Below are 10,387 nucleotides of genomic sequence, written 5' to 3' on the forward strand. Positions count from 1 at the left end.
GGATCCCAGTTTATATAGAGAAACTCATGTACTGCTTAGTTCTACCTTAACCAATTATTTTAGTATAATTTCACTAACCAATCATAACATACTGTAACAGAATTAGCTAACCAATCATACCCCACCACCTTAGTTGATTTACACCTAGCAAAATTATTTATCCAGCAGACAGAAACAGATCCAAACTAGACTATTACATAGACAAACAATAGGAAAGGGAGGACAATAATCACAGAATGCTGATTGCACAACCACAACTATTGGTAAATAGTTTCTTGCCAGACAAAATGGTGTTTAGCTAAGTTTTCTCTACCCACCTTGAGATCTGTTTCTTACCTGGTGACAGTGGGTGCCACTAGGATAAGATGCCTTCTCACAGCCTAGTGTGACACTATTTAAATATCCTTTTGCTGGAATGCAAACATGTGACTCCAGGCTTTACAGCTAATTGCTACTGCTCTTCAGTCTGGCTGCAGAAGAAGGCTTTAGTTTAGGCCTACCAAATAGTTACAGGCTTTCCAATAGAGCTACCAAAAAACACCTTGTTACAGAGGACCTTTCCAGGCCAAAGATAGCAGGACTCACAAGCACATACGAAGCTGGTGTCATTTAGATGGAATGTGACTATGCTTTACAGCTAATTGCTGCCACTCTTCAGTGTGGCTGCAGAAGAAGGCTTTAGTTTAGGCCTACCAAATAGCTACAGGCCTTCCAATAGGGCTACAGAAATACTATATTGTTAGAGAACCTTTCTGTGCATAAGATAGCAGGACCCACAAGTACAGTCAACACAACTGCGAAGGGACTACACCCAAGGCAATAGCTCCATAACCAATATATGTGGAGGCAAAGAACCTTAGCCTAGAGCCAGTGCAGGGAGTAGAACAGGTTTACTTTTCTCAGAAGCAGGGAACCCACATTCTCTGAGGCCTGGTCCTGAGACTCCCTCCCTTTAGCACCAGGGGGCAATAGGCAGAGCCTGGTAACTGCTGGGACCAAATATGAGGGCATCAGGGGAAGCAGCAAGATTCAGCTCCCTGCATCTCTAGCCAGGCTGGTAGGGTCCATGGCCCCAGCACATCCCAGACTCCTGCTGAGCCAGCCAGACAAGCTGGCTAGTGGGCATTAGACATGCAGCAGGAGGCACATAATTCTCTTTCCACCAGCCTGAGGAAAAGGAAGCCAAAGCACATGAAGTAGGAGGGTTTTGCAGTAACCAGCCCAGGCAGATCCTGCTGAGACTCAGGAAAAATCCCTGGCCTGCAATCGTTAGTGACACAAAATAAAAATAATTCACCAGCTCAGACCTGATTTCTAAACCCCCAAACAAGGGAAATAATAAAACCTGATGGACTAGGTAGACTTTTCCCTACTTACACATTTCTAGAAGTCCAATCCTGAGCAAGCCAAGACTGCGTGGCCTAAAGGGTAAGGTGTCTGACTTTGGATCAGAAGACAGGGTTCGAGTCCCTTCGCAGTTGCATTTACCTGACTTTATCTGTGTTTGTGGGTCTTGCTGCCTTTGGCCTCCAAAGGTCCTAAGTGTGACGTAGTGGGGGAACCTGGCTGGTATCTATGCTGCTGGCTCTGGGGTAACCCCCACTGGCTGCCGTGGGTACCACGACCCAGCAAAACAGGATGAGTCACTATGCAAACCAGTATGGCCAGACACCCCCCATGGAGAGGAACAAAGGAAGGTGGAATGCTGCCCTGGCTGGGGGGAGGGCTGGAAGAAGGTTAGTTAGTTGCTGTCTGAGAGCATGGAGGAGACAGCCTAGGGAAAGGGGCTGGAGTTTAGGGGCCCAGTCTCCCCCATCTCAAGGGGGCCTGAGGCATCCTAGCCCAGCTCTGTGACCAGATTCCATCTGTGCTGTGCTGTATCCTGGAGAGGCAATAAACTTCCTCTATTCCACCGGCTGGTGCAGTCTGTTTGTGCCATTTCGGAGTGCAGAAGACGGGGGACCCCCAACGCGCCGTCACACTAAGTAACAAGATGGTTTTTCTGTAACCCTATTGGAAGTCCTATAGCAGGGGTGGCCAATCTGTCAGAGATGAAGAGCCATGTAGCTGGGCAAGAGAGTTGTTGAGCAAAAAAAAAAAACCCCACAAGGCTGCATTAGTGGAAAATAGGTGCCATACACTAACCTGGGGTATCGTATCATCACAAAAAAAGCCCTGGGAAGGGGTGAGAGGTGCAAGCTCTGAGAGGGTGTTTGGATACAAGAGAGAAGTCGAGAAGAGGATGCTGGCTCAGGGAGGAGCCTCCTGGTTGCAGAGAGTTGGGGTCAGGTGGAGGGTTAGGGCTGTGGCTGTGAGGGTGCAGGAGTTTGGGCTAGGGTGAATGAGGGACTTGGAGCAGGGAGTATGATGAGCTCAGGACACAGATTTGCAGTGTGTGGATGGTGCAGGAATGTTGTGGCAGAAGACTGCGGATATGGGGGTGCAGGAGCTTGGGGATGTGAGAGTCTCAGGGGGGTTCAATGTATGAAGGGCTCAGGTTTGCAGTGAGGGGGGCTGCAGGGGGGCTGCAGCAGTGTTATGATATGATGCTGCAGCTAGATGGAGGCTTGGCCCCAATTGGAGCCTTTTTGGATTCATTTTTAAATAAAATATTATGTCAAACACAAAGGCTACATCTACATTGGAATGATCTTGCGCAAATACTCTTTAAGGCAAGAGTTCTTACGTTAAAAAAAATTTGCACAAGAGAACGTCTACACTGGCATGTGCCTTTGCACAAGAGATGTGCTTTTGCGCAAGAGAAACCGTGCCAGTGTAGACGCTCTCTTGCGCAAGAAAGCGCCGATGGCCATTTTAACCATCGGGCTTTCTTGTGCAAGAAATTCATGTTGCCTGTCTCCATTGGCCTCTTGCACAAGTAGAGTTGTGCAAGAGGGCTTATTTCTGAGTGGGAGCATCATAGTTCTTGTGCAAGAAGCACTGATTTCACACATTAGAACGTCGGTGTTCTTGCGCAAGAACTTGTGGCCAGTGGAGACAGGCAGCAAGTTTTTGTGCAAAAGGAGCTGTTTTTGTGCAAAATCATGCTAGTGTAGATGTAGCCAAAATGTTTCAGCATTGTCTTTATGAGAGGGATGGGAAACGTCTTTTGAGTCAGGGGTCAGTGTCCCACAGAAAAGTCAATCAAGGTGACACAAGTGAGATGCCAAAGAACAACTCCTCCCCCAAGCCTCACTAACGTGGCCTCAACTGTGCTGGTGGGGGCAGGGTACATGTGTGTGGGGGGGAGGCTGGCCAGGGGGAGGGGATAGATACAGCTGGGGCCAGTACCTGGGGATCCTGGGTTTTGAGAAGAGTGCTGGCTGCACTCTTCCCTTCCCCCAGGCACCCCCCTCTAACCCAATACCTCTCTGTGGTGCACACAGCACTAGCCCAGCGCACAGTCAGGTCAGCCCAAGATCCGTTTGCTGAGTTTTGTTGTTGAAGGAGACAACACAAAACTGGCTCCAGCCCCCACTCAGTAACCTGGGAAAATGACCCACCAGGCCTTGGCCCCTCAGAGAGGCAACAATTCTCCACTGCCCAGGGCAGAGCCTCCCTCTTACACAGTCATGGAGCCTGCTCCCCCTGGTTCTGCCTCCCCCCTTCACTCAGCTCTCACTGCCAGGGAGGGGCCTCACTGCTAGTCAGTGTTCCCGTTCCAGGAGCAGGGTGAGTTTAGTCTCATGCATCAATATTGAGGTTGTGTGAGTCTGTTCGGGGGTGAGCCCCTGAGGCACCTGCCAGTTACTAACAATATCTTAGCTACACATTATAGGAGAAAGACACTAACCCAAGGGATAATTAACACTGGGCTGTGGCTAGTCTCTGCCTCCCCAAGGGCCAATAGGGAACAGATGGGGGACAAGGCATAGGGCAGATCCAAGGGGCTGGCTAAGTCCAGTGTGAGAAGCACATGGAAAAAGACCCAGAAACACAAGAAAACATCATGAAGACATCAGAAACAGGACCGGAGGGCTACTCCATTCCCATTTCTAGAAGCACTGGGTTCCTCACAGCTTGCATCATTCCACTTTGCTAAAGCACAGCTGCATGAGCCAGCACCCAGTCATCCAAAAAATAGCCAATCAGCATGTGCACTTGGACAGCCAGCTCTTCAGTGAGCAGCAGAACACATGGGCCCATTGCTCTACAGCCGAGCTCCCCAGCTGATCTCCCTGGGCTGTGGCTGACCAGCCTGCACTTCTGCTAGTGACCGGCCCAGCCACCTCCCTGTCGGGGGCTGCAAACATGTCTGCTGGGGTAGAGAGAAGGGATGTGTCTGCTGAGCCAATGTGAGGGGTGTGCCTTTGGGACAGAGAATTTCTGTCCCTCCTCCTCTATTCTTGTCCGGCCCCAGTGGCCTGATGGACAAGGCATTGGTTTCTGGAGCCAGGGATTGTGGGGTCAAGTCCCACCTGGGCTGTAGAACTGTGGTCTTCTGAGCTTTTGCTAGGATGGTCTGGCTTGCTTTTCACCACGGGAACTGAGTAAAGAAGTGCCATGTCCCATGGGGCAGCAGTTGTCTAGTCCCACCAGCACCAGGGCTATGTCTACACTCTCAGCTTCTTGAGTAATATGCAAATGAGGCTAAGTGTGGAATATTGCTGAGCCTCATTTGCATTGCTAATAAGCTGCTGTTTTTGCAGAAGGTGCTCTTGCACCAGAAGGAGCTGTCTTCACTGCCCCTTCTTGTGCAACAAAAGCCCTCTTGCGCAATGCTGTTCTTCCTGAAAATAATTGGTGTAACGGCATTGTGCGAGAGGGGGTTTTGTTGCGCATGAAGGGGCAGTGTAGATAGCTCCTTCTGGCGCAAGAGCCTCTTCTGCAAATATGGTGGTTCAGTAGCTATGCAAATGAGGCTCGGTGATATTCCATGTTTAGCCTCATTTGCTTATTACTCGTGCAAGAAGCCACGAGTGTAGACATAGCCCAGGAGTGACTCAGACAAAGCAAGGTGGCTATAGCAGAGCAGGATCTATCTGGTGACAAAGCAGAGGCTGAGGAGGGGCAGCTCTGGCAGAGGCTTAGTAGGAGCAAGGGGAGAGCTACTTTGAGCTGGCCCTTTTACAGAATGCACCAGGCCCTGAGCATGGGGATAACATGGAGAAAGTTCCCTCAGCAATGGGATGGGGGGGGGCAGGCTGGGCTAGGAAGGTGCCATTCTCCCTGCTCTTGCCCCCAGACAACATGACTGCTAGGCCTGGGTGCAGTCAGCAGGACAGACTGGCAGTTGTGGCAGGAGACCCCACTGACTGCGGGGGGGGGGGAGACAGCCCCACCGCAGGCACAAGGCTGGGCCAGCACGTGTGGGGAGGCATTCGACCGTGTTTCCCTGCTGACATGGAGCTGGGTTGCCAGGTGTCTGGTTTTGAACCAGACAGTCCGGTATTTGAGCTTTGTGTTCAGGAAACAAACTGAGAAAATAGAAATGTCTGGTATTTTCTAAATAATAATAATACTAATAATGTAGATTGTGATGTAATGTCAAGTGTGTCCGGTATCTTTGTTGAAACCATCTGGCAACCCTACATGGAGCCCAGGTGATAGGACACCTCCTAGTACTCACCCTCACATGACTTCTCACAGCCCCCAGCCGCCCCCTCCATAGAGCAGGCAGGAGAGGATGGTTACCCCCAACTGACAGAGGGAGGGACAAAGCCTGAGAAAGGCAAAGGACCATGTCTGACATCACACAGCCAGTCTGGGCAATGCTGGGAACAGGACCCAGATGCCCTGATGCTGAAATTCACCCTCAGTCTGGAGTTTCACACCCTGACTGATCAGAATAAAGTGTCTCAAAGGAGCTACAGCCCCACAGCCCAGCCTAGGGATGGCTCAGCCAGTCATTTAGAAGCACTGGGACACAGAGAGACTCAGGAGCTGCTCAGAGACAACCACTGGCGAGAAGCAGAACAATTCCCCAAGCAGTTAATTGGTTCTGGCTCATTTACTGGGACTTAAGGAGAACAACAAAGTCCTGAGTCTCCTCCCTGGGACTTGCTTCCAGTTCAGCCAATCTGACTCTAATCACAGAGCACTAGAACTGGCAGGGACCTTCAGAGCTGGGCTATGTCTACACTGGCAGCTTCTTGTGCAAGTTTGGCCGTTCTTGCGCAAGAATCCACAGAGCGTCCACACTGCCTGCCTGCTCTTGGGCAAGGAAATTTACAGTACGGCGTAGTAAGAGAGGGTTTCTTGCGCAAGAGCTATGCTCTTTTTTAACAGGTGTAAACCCTCTTGTGCAAGAGCTCCTGTGCAAGAGGGCAGTGTGGACGCTTGGCAGGGATTTCTTGTGCAAGAGTGGCCATCAGAGCTTTCTTGCGCAAGAGTGTCCACACTGCCATGGATGCTCTTGCGCAAAAGCACAGCTCACACATGGCAGTGTGGACATTTTCTTGCACAAGAAACTGCCAGTGTAGACATAGCCATGAAGTCCAGTCCCCTGCCCTCAAAGCAGGACAAAGCGCCATGCAGCTAGATGTCTCTCCAAAACAGGAAAGTACCAGGAGTGTGGTTTGAACCCACACAGACAACCATCTATTGGAATTTAAGTCCAACTCTTTAACCACTCAGCTATCCTGGTGACATTGAAAAAAAAAGGAAACACGTGAAAGTTTTCTCCCCAAACAGCCCAGGGACTTGTTCTCAGAGCATCTGCCCATCCCATCTCTGTGCCAGGGTTTCCCACCACAAGGGCGAAAGATCTGCCCTCTCCCCAACAGCGAGAAAGGAAGCAGGGGAAAGGGAAACCAAACAAGACAAAACCCAGCATCCCCAGGGATTCTGAGGAACAAAGACCTGGTGGGAAAAATACCATCCCCCCTTCACCCCAGCCTTTTTTTATACCATGGATGACTAAACCCATTTGCAAACTTTTGCAAACCTTCCCATCCTGCCCCCACCTCACACATCCCTGTTCTCCTGCCCTTCTTCAGTTCCCTCCCTACCTTGTCCGGGATGGTTCCCTTGCACACGCTGGGAGCAGCTTCCCTCGTGCAGGGATGGAACATGGGGCACATTTCCCCCTTTGGCCAGCAGCACATAGGAGGCAGCCAGGAGAGTCGGTTGCCAAGGGCAGAGGAGGCCAAGGCACAAGAGATGACAGGCCTAAGGCCTCTGACTTGCCCAGACTCATATCAAGGGGCTTTCTATGGTGCCAGGTGGGGGCAGAGGGAGGTGATGCCAAGCCCAGGCCGGTCAGAGAAGGGGCAGTGCCTGCCAGGGCAGAAAGGGGAGCTGCAGAAAGTGAGATGCGGCATTTCTGTCTGGTTTCACTCAAGGGTCCTTCTGTGCGTGAAGCACCTGTGACACCCCTGTGTTGCTGGGTTCTCCTGCCCCTCCCCTGGGAGGCCGTCCCCTTGAGGGGCATGTGCCCTGGCACTCATGGAAGGGCCAAGCTGAGTAAAGCAGCCTGCCCCAGGCACCCTTCCATAGCTCAGCTGGCAGAGCAGAGGACGGTAGCAGGTGCTTAGCAGGTGTCCTTTGGTTGCTGATTTGACTCCAGCTTAAAGGAGAGATTCTTCTCCCTCCCCCTGGCTGCAGGCCTGGCCTTAGGACTAGGTGTATCAGGTAGCTGCCTTGGGTCTGTCCCTTCAGAGCCTGGTGCTACAATTGACAAAAAGATTTTTGGGTACCTGCTGCCAATCAAATGTCTTGGGCTGTGCAGGCCTTGAGACAAGGCAAAAGCTGGAGGGAAATGGCTGCACTTTGGAACAGGAACATGTTCTCTGGTACTATAAAGTAAGACAGTTTTAAAGGCACTTTCAAGGAGGGCACCATGGCTCACTTGGCTAACGTGCCTGCTTAATAAGCAAGCAATCCTGGGTTCAACTCCCAGTGGTGACTTGTTACCAGGCCAGTGTGTCTTTTCTTTCCACCATCCCCCAACATGTATCTGGAGTTGGTTTTACCTTCAGTTGAGCTTGGTGGTGCCCTCACAGTGGGAGTACGATAGTAGCAAAGAGCAGAAGTAGTACCCATGGGTGCAGGTACTCTCTGGGTTTGACTTAGTGAGTCTTGCTAAATCAGACTCTGGAAGATGGACTGCAGCAGCAATTTTCTCAAGTGAAGACATGGCCTAACGATGCAATTAGTTAGATGCCGACATGAACAGTCTCAGAGAGGCTACCTCTACACTAGGGCTATGACGACATTGGCAAGATTTTGCAAAATCTTACCACCTGTCTACACTGGCCACGAGTATTTGCGCAAGAACACTGACGTTCTCATGTATAAAATCAGTGCTTCTTGCACAAATACGCTGACGCTCCCACTCAGGGATAAGCCCTCTTGCGCAACTGTTCTTGCACAAAAGGCCAGTGTAGACAGGCAACGTTAATTTCTTGCACAAGAAAGCCCGATGGCTAAAATGGCCATCGGAGCTTTCTTGCACAAGAGAGCGTCTACACTGGCACAGATGCTTTTGCAAAAAGCACATCTCTTGCGCAAAAGCACACGCCAGTGTAGACGCTCTCTTGTGCAAATGCTTTAACGCAAAAACTCTTGCGTTAAAAGTATTTGCACAAAATCATGCCAGTGTAGACATAGCCCAGAAGTTTTCTCTGCAAAAAATATGTTAATGAGAGACTCAATTCCATGAGTCATAATTTCATCTGCATACTTTCTACCAATGGGATTTTTGTGCAAAAACAAGTGCTGTGGACACTTTCTTTTTGCACAAAACTCCCTTTTCCCACAAGATCCTTATCCCCCCAAAAAAGGGTATACAGATTTTATGGGAAAAAGGTAAGTGTGTGTGTGTGCGCGCGCAAAAAGAAAACTTCCACACTGCTTGTTTTTGCATAAAAATCCAAGTGCAAAACCAGATTGGCAGAAAATATGCAAATGAGATCATGACTCATGCAAATGAGTCCCTCATTAGTATATTTTTTGCCAAGAAAACTCATAGTGTAGACATAGCCAGAGACTCTAGTGCTGATCATGCAATAGAAGCACATTATGTTTAAACAGCTGCCATATGAATGTTCCTCAAAGTCATAAGGATCGATGATCTATGTCAAACGCAGGTGGGCAATAATTAGAGCTCCATGTATGTTGTGTGCACAAAGGAAGGTAGGAATGTGCAGCAGGCAGTCTGATATCAGTGTTTACTGTATGTTTGTAACAGGCTCCTACCTATCTCCAGTAGATTTGGATAACTCCTCCACCAATTGTAATACACACTAGGACATTCCTCCCCAGCTGGGTGTGGTTCTTGTTCTTCTGCACAGCACAGCCCATGGAGACCAAGGACCTGCCAATGGGCATCCAAATCACACCGCTGTTGAATGGATGGAAACAGAAACCAGCAACACAGTGGGTTTGAACTGGTTCCAGCTGAGGGATGGGTTTGCCTGGTTTATGTGCATTGGCACAGGAAGGCAGTGGGGGTTTCATATTCATTTAAAGAATCCAAACAATAGACCTCCAGAATAAAATGGGATTGGAGAGATAAATGCTCACATTTAAAGGCCATTCACCCCAAAGAGCACTTGGATTTGAACCAAGGACCACTTGAGATGTAGTCAAAGACTCTACCTCTAAGCTACACCCCCCCACTGGCAAGCTTGCGTTTACATCCACTGCTGGGCACGGGGCAGGGAACAAGAGGGTTTTCTATAATACACATCTCAGGTGGGATGGACTCTCACAGACCCCAGCTAGTGACTGGTCCTAACAAGGGATTTGCTCCAAAAGCAGCAGAGCAGGGGCAGGACAGAGAGGCCTGAGAGATGAAGTGGCTGGAGGGAAGCCAGGAGAGCAGAGGCCAGCCTGATAGCTGAGTCCCAGGTGACCAAGACACCAACTGTAGGTGCCTTAGGGGGAAAAATGCTGCTGCCACTTCTGTCTCTCACTGACATTCATGGATGTTCTTTTCTGCTGCCTGGTCTCTGTTCCCCTGGGCCAGTCTCCATCTCTTCTGCCTCTGTCAGACAGTGGGAGGCTGCTGGAGCCCAGCAACTTTCTGCCCACCCAGGACTAGCATTTGGGGAGTCCAAGTAGAGAGAGGGAAGGGCCAGATGAGGCACTTAGCCCGCTATGTCCAGGGGGAGGTGGCTCAGCTGCTGAAAGCATTTATGGTTTTCCTATCAGTTGGGCAGGGCCCTGTGATCTATGTTTACATCTGCGTTTGTAGCCTACATTGCCTTCTCCAGGACTATGTTTACACTGCACTGGTGTTGCCCAAGAAATATGCAAATGAGGCTAAGCATGGACTACTGACCCACCTCCTTTGCATACCTAAGGAGCTGCTATCTTTGTGCATGAGCTTTTGCACAAGAAGGAACTGTCTACGCAACCCCTTCTTGTGCAAAAAAAAACCCTCTTGTGCAAAGCCGATCCGCCACATTTTCAGGGAGAACGGTCTTGGACAAGAGGGGTTTTT

General features: G+C 50.1%; 1 non-coding gene across 1 annotated transcript; it reads right to left on the reverse strand.

The window, feature by feature from the left end:
- Window positions 1-6,503: 6,503 nt before the first annotated feature.
- Window positions 6,504-6,586, reverse strand: TRNAL-UAA (transfer RNA leucine (anticodon UAA)). Its single transcript has one exon. It is a non-coding gene; the product is annotated as a tRNA-Leu (tRNA).
- Window positions 6,587-10,387: the final 3,801 nt, after the last annotated feature.

This window comes from Pelodiscus sinensis, chromosome 31 (assembly GCF_049634645.1).
Source record: "Pelodiscus sinensis isolate JC-2024 chromosome 31, ASM4963464v1, whole genome shotgun sequence".
NCBI lineage: Eukaryota > Metazoa > Chordata > Testudines > Trionychidae > Pelodiscus > Pelodiscus sinensis.